General features: G+C 44.6%; 1 long non-coding RNA gene across 1 annotated transcript; it reads right to left on the reverse strand.

Annotated features, from left to right (window-relative positions):
• Positions 1-251: 251 nt before the first annotated feature.
• LOC119865829 lies at positions 252-5240 on the reverse strand. The gene is made up of 3 exons (XR_005378186.1): positions 4553-5240; positions 3127-3207; positions 252-2271 (listed from the first exon to the last, which is right to left on the reverse strand). It is a non-coding gene; the product is annotated as an uncharacterized LOC119865829 (long non-coding RNA).
• Between the last annotated feature and the right edge of the window lie 11625 nt (positions 5241-16865).

Below are 16865 nucleotides of genomic sequence, written 5' to 3' on the forward strand. Positions count from 1 at the left end.
TGTTTTCCTTTTTTTTTTTTTTAAAGACTTTATTTATTTTGAGCAAGAGAAAGAGAGAGTGTGTGTGTATGAGCAGGGGAGAGAGGCAGAAGAAGAGGGACAAGCAGACTCCCCACTGAACAGGGAGCCTGACACAGGGCTCATGCCAGCGCCCTGAGATCATGACCTGAGCTGAAGGCAGATGAGTTACTGACTGAGCCACCCAGGAGCCACCCCACCCCACCCCACCCCCACCCATGCACCCCCAGTGCTTTCTTGCTTTGCTCCAAATCTGGCTCCATTTGATGAGATGGAACATGTTATAAATCCCAAAGGGATTTCACTCAGGCCTGTTCTAGGATCTATAAAAGCAATATTTATGTCCTGGTGGTTTTCTACCATTACCTGGCCAGGTATTACCTTCAGACTTGATATAACTGTCAAATAAGTAAATTGCATGAGACGCTTCCCTCCACTTGGGATTCATGAGCAGGCTTTCTTATTTCCCAGCTTCTGATTGGCACTGGAGCTGGTAAGCCTCGGCAGCAGACCAGAAGGGAATGAGATGGAGGCTTTTTGTAAAACTTGGGGTCTGACTTCCTCCCCCCACCCCCCGCCAGCAAATTGGCACTGCAACGGGGCTGTGGCTCGTCAGGCCAGCTGAAGCTCCCTCCTCCGTGGGTCACTGGCTGTCAGCTGGAGAAGGAGTTCCAGGAAGTAGATGCTGCTCTTCAGGCTCGGAAAGGCCACATGCTAAAAATATCTGTGGCAGAGGCTGTCACCAGGGAACACCCGGCAGTGAGGAAGATGTGCTGTGAAATGGAACAGCCTTGTCCTTTAGGAAGAGATTTTTCAACCAGCCTGATCTGTGAAGGAGCCTGGTGGTAGCCCTCCTCGGAGCTCTGCACTCAGGGAGCCCTGCTCGCTGGGAGATGGGCGCCCCCACTTCCTTATTCCTACCCATCCAGGCACCCAAACAGGTGCTCACTTCTGTGTTTCCTCTTTGGGTAAATGAGATAACGACTCCCCTGACTCCCCCGTCTTTCTGTGCTCAAAACCAAGGAGTCACGTTCCCTGCTTGTTGGCTCTCACTCCCCACATTGATGCACTTCTTTCTATTCCTCCCTCCCCAAGGTACCTCCACTTAGGCTCCCTCATCACCTCTGATCTGGACTACTGCAGCAGCCTCTTAAATTATCTTCCTGCTCCAGCACTTCTTTTGCCAACTTAGATCATGCACAGCACCAGAATTATCATCCTTTACAGTTTAAAAAAAAAAAAAAAAAAACCGATAACCCCGCTGCACAGAAGTACAGCCCTTTAAAAATTAAGGCTTCTCCCAGACTTCTCCCCAAGTCTTCATTTCTGCATAGTGTGTCTATTGATGCCTAACAAAGTGCCCTCAAAACTAGAGGCTTAAAGCATCAATAAAACACTTGTTACCTCAAAGTTACTGTGGGTCAGAATTCAGGACTGTCCTAGCTGAGCAGTTTTGGCTCAAGATCTCCCATCACTTTCAGTCATGGTGTCATCTGGACTGCAGTCACCTGAAGCCCTGGCCCAGTGCCAGGAAATCAACTTCTAAGACTGCTCATTCACACGGACCCACAGGTTGGTGCTGGCTCCTGGCAGGAGACTTCCGTTCCTTCCCCACACAAGTCTCTACCTAGGCCACTGTGTGTGCTCATGCCAAGGCAGCTGGCTTCCCGCAGAGTAGGTAATCCAGAATGCAGCAGGGAAGTGGTGACATCTTCTGTGACACAGTCTTAGAAGCCACACACCATCACTTCCACCATATCCCATTGGTCACACAGACCAAACCTGATAAAGAGCTGGGAGGACTACAAAAGAACATGAGTACCAGAAGGAGGGGATTATTGGGTGCCATCTTGGAGGCCATTTCCTACCTTGACCCTCACCCTCTCATCCTGTGCACTTGCATTGTAGTCACACAAATGATTCTCTTCCCACTTCTGCCTAACAAAATCCTACCTATCCCACCAGAACTCACTCTGCTGTGAAGCCTCCCAGATCCCATAAGCTGTAATAAATTCCTCTTCTCCTGTCCATTTAGCATTTCAACTTCTATTATAGTACTTATCACATTCTGCCTTGTATTATAGTTGGGTACAAATGTATCCACCTCCAAAGACTCCTGAAAGAGAGAACCCATGACTTATTCTCATGCTCATTCAGTACATTGCAAAGTGCTTACAGGAGAAGATGCTGTGTGCAAGTTTATTGAACTGAATGTGTCTTCCTTCCTGTCGGGGTTACTGGTTGGGCTAAATCCTAAAAGAGAAGAGAATATTTTATTTATCATCATACTATGTACTTGCTATGTGCTAGGTGCTGGGGATAAATGTGGTCCTTGCTGACATAGTATTTCAGCCTAGTGAGACATTTGTAAATTCTCATAAATGATGAGATAAATGAAGACACATTTAAAATTCTCTACTCTGTCAACTGAGAAAATCAGAATATTCCAGAATATTCCTAATATTTGAAAACTATTTTACCTAGAAAATTTTGTGGCTCAATCTTTCCACTTTATTCTCAACCTTTTTATGATGGTTCCTATTCATTTGCCTACCTACTTATCCATTCACATACTCAGAAAACACTCACTGAGCAAGTCACTGTGGATATTCGAAGGTAAACAAGATGAAGTTTTTCCTTCTAAGACCTTTGAAATCCAGTGGAAGAGAAAAAGAGGTACACAAAAGACTATAACACAACTGCTGGCAAAGAAAACAGACTAGCATAACAGCCCCATATTCCAACAGCAATTCAGGAGATGCTTCTCAGCCTGCAGAATGAGGGGCAGAGCCACCCCTCTTTTGCTCTAGAAGCTGCTGAGAGCAAGAGTAACCACCACAAACTACATCAGAGCTAAACAGCTATGTCTTTTTTGTCCAGAAAGATCTGGACACCTTCCCCTGGTCCCCAGAACAAAACCTCCCTGCCAATTTTTCCCTCTTTCTATGCAGGGAATTGAGAGCCAAGAAAGGAAATGGGAACAGGATTCCTAGTCTCAATGGCAAAATTGAAGCTCAGCAGGTGAGAATTCTTGGCAGCATTCCTTCTCTGGAAAATGGATCAGCTCTCACCCCAGACTGCCCAGCACTGTCCTTCCCCACTCTGAACCTGGGAGACCAGTCTGGACAGCACAGGCATACTGATGATTCAGTTATTTGTGACTCTATGAATCTGGAACTTGCTGATCATCTAAGAAAGGAAAAAATAAAAAACATGCTCACATATTAATTCCTAGAAAATCAGTACTATTTCTATAGTTACCATATTTTTCTGATTCATGCATAAGAATACCTGGGCAGTCCCATTGTTTGGTATGTGGATCTAATAATGGATGGAATATTTTATTTCATTGTTTTCTTGGAACCCAGGGACATATGATTGCTAAAAGAAACCTCATAAATGCTCATTTATTTTTAATGCATTTATTTTAATGCATGCAAAATATATCATACACATAAAAAGGATTTATAAGACAAATGCACAGTTTAAAACTTAATAAAATGAACACCATGTACCACCACCCTGCTCAAGAAATATATGTCAGTTTGTTATTAATAAGAGTTAATATTTTCTGAGCACTTATTATGTGCCAGACACTGCTCTAAGCACTTTACATATATTATCTGACGGATCCTCACCACAACCTTATATGGTAAATATTACTATTATCATTTCACAAATGGGATAACAAGCCTCAGTGAGGGAGCTTGCTCAAGGACACACAGATAATAAGTAGTTGAGCCGGAATAGAAACCTAGACAATCTGCCTCTAGAGCCCACACTTTAAATTACTACACCATACAGAGGCCCTTCGTTGTACAGAATATTGGGACAAAATGACCATAAAATGAAATGTGTATGCAAACCAAATTTCTCCACTGTCTTCTCTACTCCTATGTAGAGGTAAGTTTGGAGACAGAACCAGGAGAGATACACTTAGAGGAGGCTAAGGAGTGTGGAAGGATGGGAGGAGAGGCAGGAGGGTCTGTACAGATGATCTATTTGTGTCAGGCTCTGTAGCCAACCTTTCCTTTCATGGTCACTCTTTTGATGTCCCAATGGCTCAGTGACTGTGTCCTGTCTCCTATAAAAAGGTAAGATCAATGTTCACTAGTGTGAGAAGTCTCTAAAAATTAGCCCCCACCTTTTGGTGCCTGGGTGACAGTCGATTAAGCCTCAGACTCTTGGTTGTGGCTCAGGTAGTGGTCTCAGGTTATAAGATGGAGCCAGTGCTCAGCCAGGAGTCATTTCCCCTCTCACCCTCCTCCCTACCTCCCCTCCCCGCTCCTGCACTCTCTCTGTCTCTCTCTCTCTCTCTAAAATAAATAAATCATAAAGAAAACAAGGACCCCCAAAGCTTTCTGAATACTCCACCCTTCTGCCCAACACTCATCTCTTTGCAAGTAATGAGAGCATCGTGCTTTCCTTCACCAAGACACATGAACAACCACAGTCATGTGTAAACAAGTCATGTGGACCGCCACAGTCATGGAGTAAACAAGAAAACTAATGTTTAGCAATGTGGCTCATTTACCTCTGTATGTCGGCTCACAGAATCTGCTACACTACAATTCAATAAGGTCTCCATGCCCACGAAAGTAAGCTATGCTGGATTTGAACGGGGCATTCAAGCCAATGTTTCTCTAGGTTCGTCTTTAACATGCTCTCTTCCAATAACTGATTACAGATAATTATTTTGGAGAATTCATTTCCTTCAGTTCTTCTCCTCAAAATCACCTTAATGGAAAAAAGTCAAATACTTCAGTTCCTGAAAAAGTCAACAGCAAACCAAGAGTAAGCGTTCACACCACTCTCCAGTGTGACAATGGATTGTAAAATCAAAGATTCTGAACTCGGGCCTCTTCCTCACCAGCCCCCACCACCCTCAGCCAATGTCATTTGGGAGGCCCAATGCAAGGAATTAGGGAAGAGAACTTGCCACTGAGCTTCCTAGATTAGCTTACCCAGCACATCTTCATGACACTGGCTTGGAGGAGGAGCTGGGATATCTTGGTAACTGGTGGACTGGCAGGAAGCCTTTGCACAGGAAAGTGATGCCCTTATTATTAGGAGGCAGGGTCCAGATTGTATCTCAGTGATGAGCTGGATCCTTCTGTGACAGGGCTCTCCAGATAAGCAGAAGCCACTGACCATCCACAAGGAGGAGGAGCTCTTCTGAAACCGGTTGCTGGAGAACCAGAATTGCCAGCCAGAGCAGGTGGCAGGCTCTGAGGTCTCCATGAAGCATCCAGGGGGCACAGAAAACTGTGCATATCTTGATGTCTAGGCACCTGGCCTGTCCTTAAGACAACTCTTACTATACAAGCAAGGACCAACCAGCACATCTGATGGCTCAGGAGAGCGGTGGCCCATGCTGGTGGTGGGTGGCCACATGCTTTATGTAGGTCCTTGAGAAGAGGTTATGGACTTTTTTTCACTTTCAAAATAACTTCCTCAGGACACATTTTGACAAAAGAAGATTGACGACTATAAAACGTCAAAGGAAATATTCAGGTTTCTAAATGGGATTCGAGCAGAGGAAAGAGCCAATGGGTAGTTTATGCCACAGGCACCTCTGGCCCAGGACTTATAGCAACATTTTCCCAATAAGCTAGCCCAAGACCCTGTCACAGAGCCAGGAGCCCATCGATGATTTGTTCCTATCAACAACAAAAAAAATCCTGAGACCCATGCTATGGTTGCCAAACAGCAGCAGAGTTAAAAGATGGAAATGCAGAAGCACAGGGCAGAAGCTGTAATGATAAAAAAAAAAAAAAAAAAAAATCCCATTACCTGCACCTACAGGCACATATGCCTCATAGTTATTTTGCATCAGATGAAAACTATCCTGAAAAAGCCAAAAATGATGTTTAGAGCCTCAAAGATCATGGAAAATTTTAAATCCACAAATAACTATTAAGGGAAAAATGATTTCAATTGATATATTTATTCTAATCTCAGTAGAATGGCATGCAAGGAGTCATGGGCTTTCATTTTTTTCCCCAAATGTCCAAAGTCAGAGTATCGGTGGAAAGAAAAGGTCTTTTTAAATGACCCAGATTTAGAATGGCAGACAAAAGACCAGGAAGGTCTGTTTGTGAGCAGCAGGCAAGCACACCCTGGGATGGGGGTAGGGGGGTGCAGGGAGGAGGGCCCTATGGGCGAGGTCTGCCCTTCCTTCCCCTCCCCTCCTCCTCTTGTGATGCTTCTGTTCTTCCTCTCTGCCCTTCCCTTCTGACTTCCACTTTCTTTCTTCGCACTTACCCTCCACTGTACCAGCTACATTTATCATTTCTTCCACACTCATTCGTAGAATAACCTTCCATTCCTGTACCCAAATCCCTCTTCTGTCCACCCTTCAGACCTCTTGGGGAGCTCACTGAAGATGTGTAATGTGCCTCCATTAATGCTGGTTCAAAACTCCAAAGCACGGAGCACGTTACTGCAAGGACATTGGTAGACACGGTACAGATATGAACAAGACTGGGTCCTCCTGGCTTCCGACAACTTCCAGTCCAGAGAAGGAAGCAGACAAAAGCCCATAGAACTGAAATCCAGGCTGAGTGGGCTAAGGCCTAAAAGTGCTTCCTGGAGGAGGCAGTAACTGAGCAGAAGGGCAGGGGCCTGGCTTTCTTATCTCTGAAGTCTCCTGTGAGAATGCTCTAAAGAGATGTCTTCATGGAGGAGGGAGAAAGGGTTGACTGACAGTCTCAGCACCCACTTGTTTGACTGCAGGAGCCCGAGCTCTGCACACGACCACACTCTCGACTCCATTCCAGCTCACACAGCCAGCCCTCGGCTCCTCAGGATTCTGTCCAGAGGTGTAGGGTTCTGAGGGAGATTACCAGAAGGGCATGGAGAAACGATCTTAAAGATCTTCCCCTCCTCAACCTGGAATGAAGAATCAGACGCACCCGAGGACCTCAGCTTCATGCTAACCCACCCCCCGGGGGCCCATCTGAGGAGGGATTCCAGCCTGCCCATCCTGCAGTTCTGACTCAGGACAACAGGGGAGCTGAAGAAGTGGAGGGGAAGGAGGAAAGCAGATGATTCTTTCAAGAATCTGCTCTTGAGCAAACCACTTCCCCCTCTCTGGGCCTCAGTTTCCTCATCTGTAAAATGAGAAGGCTGGGCCTTGCCAGCCCAGTCGTGACAGCTGTGTTGTTTCCTTCCTGCTGTCCTTGAGCATATCTTTCTCTTGCAGTAAGATAGGGCTGCTTCCCACTTCCGGAAGGCCATCTGCCCGTCACTCTCCGTAACAAAAGAGCTCTTTCTCCCTCTCCTCCCCCCACCCTGCTTGGGCTCTTTTTCTGCATCCCCTTCATTCATTCTTTCTCAAAACTGTGGCTTTTCTTTTCCCTGCCTGGGCTTTACTGGGGGAAGCAGTCCATGCTGCTGTTACTCTGGGGCCGGCTCTTCTCAGTTCCCCTTCCTTCCTTTTTTTTTTTTTTTTTGTTTCTGTTTTAAGATTTTACTTATTTATTCATGAGAGACACACAGAGAGAGGCAGAGACACAGGCAGAGGGAGAAATAGGCTCCCTGCAGGGAGCCCAGTGCGGGACTCATTCCCAGGACCCAGGATCACAACCTGACCCAAAGGCAGATGCTCAACCACTGAGCCACCCAGGTGCCCCTCCTTCTTTCCTTCTGCCCACAGCTTTCAGTGGGGACCCCACCCCACCCCGCACCACACACACAGAGACACAGGAAGTAGGGATTTCAAACTGTGTGCTCAGGACTTGCAGGAGAGCCCTCAGATTTCTCAGTGGCTGCAAGAAAGAGCCATCAAGCCCAGTCTCACTCACAAAAGGGAATTTAGAATCTCTGAAAGGCCAGCAGAGCCAGATTGAGGAAACTGCCTTCTTCTAAAAAGGAAATAATAATAATCATGGTTTAGACTTCAAGAAAGAGAGAGTTAAGCATGCTTGTTGCAAGACAGAAGCAAGCAACCTCCAGACGGCAGCAAGTGACAGAGTCTGACACTGGTACACTATCAGCGCTGTGGATAAATGGGAGAATGAATGATCCTGCACAGGATACTCCCCCCTTTTAGCACCTTGTCAGAGAGATGGGCTTTCTAGGTACACTCCATACAGAAAGATAGGATAGCAGCCTTATGCAGGTAAGATACATCCCCCTTTGGATCTTTCTGCTGGAAACTTGCTCCTGCCTTCATTCTGCTGAAGGAGCTCCTGAAAGAACCCTGACGGAACACACTTGTTGGAAGGGCTTATAAAGCTGAGCAGGCTGCTAAGGTGACCCAGGCATGCAGCCGGCATAACCCTCCTCCATGTGGTCATTCGTCCATTCACTCCCACAATCCCACTTTTGTGTCCTCACCACCTCTCTGTCTCCCTGAGAATCCTGAATTGCAAGGCCGGCAGAACTTCCATCCCCACCCCAAAAGGCACGTCCCTCTATGCAAGGGGTGAGTCTTTATTTTATTTCAATTTTTATTTATTTAGTCACAGAGAGAGAGAGAGAGAGAGGCAGAGACATAGGCAGAGGAAGAAGCAGGCTCCATGCACTGGGAGCCTGACGTGGAATTCGATCCCAGTCTCCAGGATCGCGCCCTGGGCCAAAGGCAGGCGCCAAACCGCTGCACCACCCAGGGATCCCTGGGGTGAGTCTTTAAATGAATGTCATAAATGTATCCATTCTTATCACTTATCATGGTCTTGACCTTCCCTACATGAAACTCCTTAAGCATTTACGTTCTGTAGCACAAGCCCAGCATCCAATAGACTCTGCTTTTCATCACTTTTGAAGTACGTGCCTTTTGAAGTACGTGCCCAGTCTCCCCAACCAAACTGCAAGTTGCTCTGAAACGTGGACTGCACCTTGTTCACCTCTGTAACCCTACTCTCTATTAATGTGTCCCATTCATAGTCGATGTGTCTTGTTTATTTTTTATTTTGGTTTATTACCCAAATAAAACATGCTCACCATAGAATTACATGTTTATTGGCAGAGTAAATCACCAGTGAATAAAGTGCACTGCCTCCAAAGCAATTAAAGAAATGCAAATTTTAAAAAATGGAAGATATTCTTATACGTGTATTAAATTAAGACAAATCAATAAAAATGAAAAAATGCTATGCAGGAGTGATTATGGAAAAGAGTGTCTTTACACGGCATTGGAGAGGGGCTTGTCATTTGGTTCAAGACTCTTGAACACTCCCTGCTGACATCTCAGAGGAAGTATGAAGAGCCCCATGCCTTTTAATCGAGGAAGTGAGTGTCAGACCTGGCATCGGGGCATCCTAACACTTCTCCATTCTCCATTCTCCTTTCCTTGCTGCTTTTCTCTCTGTGTCTCTCTGTCTCTCTGTCTCCCCTTAAACTCTCTCATCTTCTCTCTGTGCATCTCCCCTGGCTGCAGACTTCCTTCTGCCACTCTGTCCTCAACTCCGTTACCAAGAGCCCATCCTCACTTTGCTCCAAAGTAGAAGGAGATTGCTCCCTGAGCTAGACTTTAACCGTCTGCCCTCCAGGTGGCTTCTCCAGTATCAGGTAAATCCTGACACTTTGTTCATGTTCCCCCTATCAGAAACTTCACCAAGCCCTCCAGGGTGAAACCAGTCATTCCCTGGGAGGCATCACCAAACACCAGCACTCCGTGTGAGAACCAGGTAGCCATCCTCTCCTCCCTGGCAGGGAGCATGTGCAGCGAAACCCAAGAGCAGAGACTCAGAGGCTGTCCGTGGGGGACCCCCAGGCCAAGGCCAGCAGCGAGTGTGTGGATGACATCCCCCACACTGCTTCCTCCCCAGCTTGCTCCCAGGATCAGAGGGAAAGAGAGATGGGGGGGATGGGGATGGGAAGGAAATCCTTGTGTTGTTTTCTTACTTGGCTGGTACTGTTTGCTACTCTCTCTGCTGTCCAGTGCCTGCTGTCACAGCAGCACGCATCATCCAAATGCCACCTACTTTTCATCTGAGTCAGTTTTGGAGGTTCCACTGTGATCCCTCCATTGGGAACTTCCCACAAACACATGGCCTTGGTTCAAATATTGTAGCAGATGCTGGAGGTGCCACGGCTGGAGGCCAGAAGCCCACTGAACTCTTCTGGGTGGGATGGCAAGTTCATTCATTTCTTTTCTTTTTTAGTTGGAGCTTAGTTGACATACAATGTTATATTAGTTTCAGGTGTTCAATGTAGTGAATTGACAATTCCGTACAATACGTAATGCTCACCACCATGAATGTAGTTACTATCTGTCAACGTTATTACAATATTATTAACTAATTCTTTTCATCCCTGTGACTTATTGATTTGATAAGTGGAGTGTGTATCTCTTAATCCCCTTCATTTATTTCACTCCTCTCTCCTACCTCTCCCCTCTGGCCGCAAGTTCTTTCTTGTAGAGAGAATCTGGGGTACCTGCAAGGCTGCAGCAATCATCTACTTCTAGGGATCCAGGAATGGAGATTTCTTTGAGGAGCAATGTTAGCCTAAAGTTCTAACACATTTTCCCTTCTTCTCCTTCCCTGAGACAGGAACTGGGTGCTTTCCTCCCCAAATCAAGTGAGAAGTGAAAAGAGATTTAAGGAAGCAGTTAGAAGAAAGTGGGAAGCCTCCTCACACGCAGAAGGACCTGTGCCCGGTGCTGCAAGAGCCTGATTTGTGTCTCTTGAGTTTGGGAGGCACAGACCCTGGTGCCAGGAACATGGGATGAGGGCAATAGTCGGAGCAGCCTGGATTCCTGAAATTTGTGGACAGAAGATGCACAGGTCTCCTATTGCACAACAATGTGAGTATAGTTAACTCTACTGATCTGGACATTTAAAAGTTGTTAAGATGGTGAAGTTAAGATGCCTGCCATCAAGAAACCTAAGGAGACAGGCTAGAACTGTCCTGGTTCTGGGGACAGGGACCAAGCCAAGCGATGGAAGGTCACCTGGAGAAAGATCACCCACTTGGAGGGGTAGACATGCACAGACTTGCCAGCAGAGGGGTCACTGTGGAACACTAGGGCCTGCCTATTTTGCCCCATGTGGTACACCTCTAGTGGTTGGTTGCTGGTCCAGAGGTCCCCGCTGGATTGGCCAACACTGTCTCAGATTTCCACCATCGTCTGCGGTTTCTCTCTGTCCAACCCGGTTTCCTCCATCATATTTTACAGCTATTGGTCCCCAATAAACCCCTTGCACTCATAACTCCAGCTCTGTGTCTGCTCCCAAGAGGAACCAAACTCACAATTTGAGAATTTCGGAACTGGTTTCCTAAATAGTGGTAAATGACAGAAGGTTGAGCTAGCATTTCTCCCAGAATGTGTGAGCAATTTTCACCCTTTTCCCTCTGCTCTGGAACACCAACACCTAATATCCTATTACAGATTGTATAAATGAATAGATAACAGTGTAGTAACAAAACTTAAAACTAGATAACAGTGTAGTAACAAAACTTAAAATCTCTGTGGCTTACAACAGCAGTTTATTTATATTTTTTAAAGACTTTATTTCTAAGTAACCTCTACATATAGTACAGGGCTTGAACTCACAACCCCAAGATCAAGAGTCACATGCTCTGCTGACTGAGCCAGCTGGGCACCCCAATAAAGGTTTGTTTCTAACTCAGTATATATGTTACCAGTCTCCTCTAGATGTCTTCTCATAACAGAATCCAGGCTAAAGGAAGCCTCTATCCTGGTTGTATCTTTCTAAAGGCAAAGGGGAGAGAGTAAAAATGCTGGGGGAAACATGCAATGTGCTTCAGGCTTCTCCCACTCACATTTTACTAGCCAAAGCAAGGCCAGTGGCCAAACCTGACAATGAGGCAGGGAACTATATCCCTGCCACAGTCCCAAGGCATCAAGCAGAATATATAATCCTCCTTTGGAAGAGCAAATATTTGAAAATATACAAAAATGCCAGGCCTGCGGTCTCTGCGAGTTCTTGGCCTTTCCTATGTTGTGCCAAGATGGCAGCTGCAGCTCCAGGAAACACAACCCTAATTCCACACAGGAAGGAAAAGAAAGGGGGAAAGGGGGGGAAAGATAAACAGGATGAATTGCTGGCTGAGTCTGTCTCCTTTTTTTTTTTTTTTTTTTCCAAGATTTTTATTTTTAAGCGATCTCCACACCCAGCATGGGGCTCAAACTCACAACCCCAAGATCAAGAGTCTCATGCTCTACTGACTAAGCCAGCCAGGTACCACAAGTGTATCTCCTTAAAAAATTGTGTTGTTCTTTTCTTTCCTTTTTTGGGGGGCGGGCAGTCTCTCTTAATGATTTCCACTTACTTTTCATTGGCCACTTCTCTCTGCAAGGAAAGCTGGGGTATGTTATTCAGCCACCACTCCCAAGAATAGAGAGGTTTTGTTAGTAAGGAAGGTAATATGAATATCAGGTGCTCAGCTAGCAGTTTCTGCCACTCCAACAAAAGAGAAACAGCTATAGGTTTTTGGAAGCTGCAAGACAGAATGAAGCAAGTTGACTGATGAAACTCAAAGAGAAACCACAATCTAGAATCTTCTGTGGTTGTTGCAGAGATGCTGGAAACTGATCTACCTAATAGAACACCCTGACATGTTTCTGGGCTCAGAGTCAGCAGCTGGGTTAGAGGGTGGAAGCAAGAAGTGAGCTAAAAAGAGAGAACACATGAACATATTATATGAACTACCCTTAACCCTATCTTACCCATCACCGCCCAGAGAGTCAGCCATCAGCATTTACTCCCATGCGAAACAAAACAAAACCTAAAGATACTGAACAAAATATTTAAGCCCTATTGTGGCCTTTATTTGGAGGCCCCTGCAGCCTGACAGCTGACTTCTTGCCCACCTTACCAGAGCTCTGAATCCAAATGCTATGCAGTAGAAATCTTTGCCTGAAAATAGACACCAGCTCTGGAAACCCACATCAGCTACACAGTCTCTCTGCCTTATATGTGCAAACTGTTTGTCTTACCAGGCAAATGAGGGGCTCCACTGCAGGATCGGGCACAATTGCAGATGATGTTCTTGCAGATGATGCCACACCCAGAGCTGAGCATTAAGTGAAAATCCTACAGGCTGAACCATAGGCCTCCTAACCTGTTGTAGCCATGCAACAAGAACAGGTTGCTATGAAAATGGAACATTCAGAGAACCACAAAAGAGTGTTTACACATTCAAAAATTCTGCCTGCCACAAATATAAATATTAATACTGGGAAGAGGGTGGTAGACTGGGACAGTGCACAGTAAAATCTTCATATTCAAGAGTTAAAAATATAATGTCAACGTCTTCTAAATAGGCAGAGGCTAAATAATAGAAGTAACAACATATATCTAGAGTTGTGAAGATAGCCACAAGAAAAACTTAGTAAAGAAACTGTTTTGTAGGAAAGAAGGAAGGAAAAGAAAGGGAAAGAAAACATTTCCCCTGAGTTGTGGATTCAAAGAGGGGAGGAAACTAGAAGACCATGACTTTCCACTGTAACCTGCTCTGTATTATTTGATCTGTTGCCATGCACATGGACTAAGCATACCTATGCTTTCTGCAACATTATATTTTTACACATTTTTACAACATTATGATTTATACACATCAGTAAATAAAGGACCAATCCATTATTGAAACTGCTATATAGTATTGCAGTATCTAAATATACTGAGTTTATTTATCTACCTTCCTTTAAGATGAGCATCTGAGTCATTTAAAATGTTTCAATGTTAGGAACAATATTGGATCAAAGAGTCCTGTATATGTCCTTGTATACCTATCTCTGGGAAGGAAACTGCACTGGAAGAAATGAGTCTCTTTAACACCAGGAAACTGCTGCACCAATTCTATCCATAATAGATGAAAGTTCTAGGGCTCCACATCCTCACCAACTGACTTTGTCAAGTTTCTTAAATTTTGCCAATCTAATGGGTGTGAAATGACATCTCATTATGATTCTGGTTCCCAGATTATTAGAAAACTTGAGCACCTTCTCATGAGCTTATTGGCAATATGGATTTTCTCTTCATTGATGGCCTGTTTTTCTGGTTTTTGTCTTCCACTAATTGGTAGGCATTTTTTATGAAATCGGATACTAAGGCTTTGTTGGATACATGTGTCGAAAATTCTTCTCTCAATGCCTTGGTGGCTCCGTGGTTGAGCATCTGTCTTTGCCTTGGGTCGTGATCCTGGGGTCCTGGGATCGAGTGCATCAGGGTCTCTGCCTCTCTCGCTCTGTGTCTCTCATGAATAAACAAAAACAAAATCTTAAAGAAAATTCTTCTGTCAGTCTATGATTCACTTATTAAATTTACTTTTTGCTTATTTATTCAATATAAGTTTTACTACATTTTAAATTTAATCAAATACATCAACCCTTTCATTTACATTTATACTTATTTTGTGTTTACAAAATTCCCTCTTACTATGTTATTGTTCTGTCTTCCTCGGGGCACAAAGTAATGCCTCAGTTAATATATAAATAAATATATGAATAAATAAAATTCTTTCCAGGTTATTGGTCTCCAGGACATTACACAAATCCAATTTTCATTTTGTACAAGCACCTTGCTCATATAGGCAAATTTGTATTGCAAAATCGGACTTAAAGACAAATGTTACCGGGGTTGCTGCCATTTATCATAATGAAACCAAGCTGAAGGATGCCTTGCTTTACACATATGAAAGTGTATAATCGGCAGAAATAACTAATTATTCTTCTTCACAAAAGATACACTTGAGAAAGGGAGTTTTAATATATAGCAATATTTAGATTAGAAATCAGAAAGACAATCTTGTTAGTAAGGGCTATAGCAATAGAACAGAGCATGGAGCCTGTTCCTCCAGGAACAGCCCATGGAGTCAAAAATTTTATTAAGCCTCAATGATGGCAGGCCTGTAAGGAGAGTTGTGGAACTTCTTTCTTAGTGACTTAAATGTTCATCAAACAAAAACAAAAACCAATAATGTAAGCAATCATTAGATGTGATGACACAATAAAATTCTCAATGCCAGAGTTATTGCCATGGGTAGCACCAAGTCAATAGCTCCAACACACGTGTTTATCAACGACATCCTATTGCTTCTCTTCTTAAGCCTTTGTCTTTCATCTCCTCTCCATTCCCCATGGCCCCATCCTAATGAGGCCTCTTGTCTTCACATCTGGTTTAGTTGAAACGGTCACCTAACTGTTCTTCCAGCCGCTCTCCCATCCTCCTGTGCTAGAGGAAGCTTCCCCCAAATTTGGCTGCTATCAAGTCTCCCTTCTCAAAATTTTCAGTGCATCTTCACTGCACATTATATAAATATGCCATAGAAATGTAGACATAGGGACATCTGGGTGGCTCAGTGGTTGAACATCTGCCTTTGGCTTGGGTCGTGACCCCAGCGTCCTGGGATTGAGTTCTGCATCAAGCTCCCTGCAGGGAGCCTGCTTCCCCCTCTGCCTGTCTCTGCCTCTCAATCTGTGTCTCATGAATAGATGAATAAAATCTTTAAAAAAAAAAAAAAAAAAGAAAAGAAAAAGAAAAAGAAATGTAGACATGGTCCCTTTGATGAACATTTAAGTCACTAAAAATTGTCCAAATTGTGGACAGTACCGTTCATAATGTGAATTGTCTAGCCAGGTACTTGGTCACCCATTAGCTTATGTCCCATCATATCCTATGTAAATCCTCTGCTTCCTCTGGGCTGATGATCTGCCCTCTGCCTCTGTTCCTTGTCCTCCTCAACTAAAGGATCCTTCCAAGGACAGCCCAAGACTCACATCCTCCATAGGTTCTTTACTGACTGCTTAGTGATTATTCCCACCTGAAACACTTACCATCTGAGCCATGCAGTTAGCACTTACTGCCTCAAGATGTTTTTATAGATCTCCTGGTTCCCAAAGTAGATGAAAGTGATCTGTGGGCAGGGATGACGTGTCAGAGAGTCTTGGGCAGAAGGGTGGTCCCTGAGGCATCTAGCCCAGTTCCCAACGTATCTGCAGACTGCCATTTAGCCCACAATATATTAACTATCTCCTAGTATATTTATCAATGTCACAAAAAACTCTTAATATCCTCCTGTAGGTTGGGTTATATTTCCCAAATGAAAACAACTCATCATAAAGGAGTAAATAAAATTAATGCAAAGTGGTGTTTTTAGACATTCAGAAGAAATATAAGCCACCTAAAATCTCAGTCCCTCCCGTTCTTTTTTTTTTTTAAAGATTTTACTTATTCATGAGAGACAAAGATTTTATTTATTCATGAGAGACACAGAGAGAGAGAGAGAGAGAGGCAGAGACACAGGCAGAGGGAGAAGCAGGCTCCACGTGGGACTCCACCCTGGGTCTCCAGGATCAGGCCTTGGGCTCAAGGCAGCGCTAAACCGCTGAGTCACCCGGGCTGTCTCCTTCCTGTTCTTTTTAAGTGAAAGCATATTCATCCCTGAAGAATCACACGTTGTAAAACTTCCCTACAGAAGTGATTTACCTGTTCCTCAGACACCCTTTCCTCAAGAGGATGAAGACTTGGAGAAGGGAGGCCAACGTAACAGTAACACGGTGCTTGGCAGAGACTCCTAAGTATGCAGACTGGACTGTCAGAGTCACCTGCTCACACTGCTCGGGTCCTAGCCCCAGAAGGTGGGGCTGAGAATAACTTTGCCCACCACCCTCTATCTATAATTTAGGGAAACTACCACTTGCCACCTTTCATCCACTGGCTCCTTAAAAGTACTGCTTGCTGTAAATGCTTAAGAAAAGAGTGAAAAGGGGTAAAGAAGAAAAGAAAACTCACCACCCAGGGATGACCACTAACACTGTTGTGGAGAACTTGCCGGATACTACGCACACACGGACGCGGGCACACCACCCTGCAGTGGGCGGCTGTGTGGGTCAAGGTTAGCAGCGTGGCCGCAAGGAGCCTGAGTCCAGGTCT

This window comes from Canis lupus, chromosome 25 (assembly GCF_011100685.1).
Source record: "Canis lupus familiaris isolate Mischka breed German Shepherd chromosome 25, alternate assembly UU_Cfam_GSD_1.0, whole genome shotgun sequence".
Classification (NCBI taxonomy): domain Eukaryota; kingdom Metazoa; phylum Chordata; class Mammalia; order Carnivora; family Canidae; genus Canis; species Canis lupus.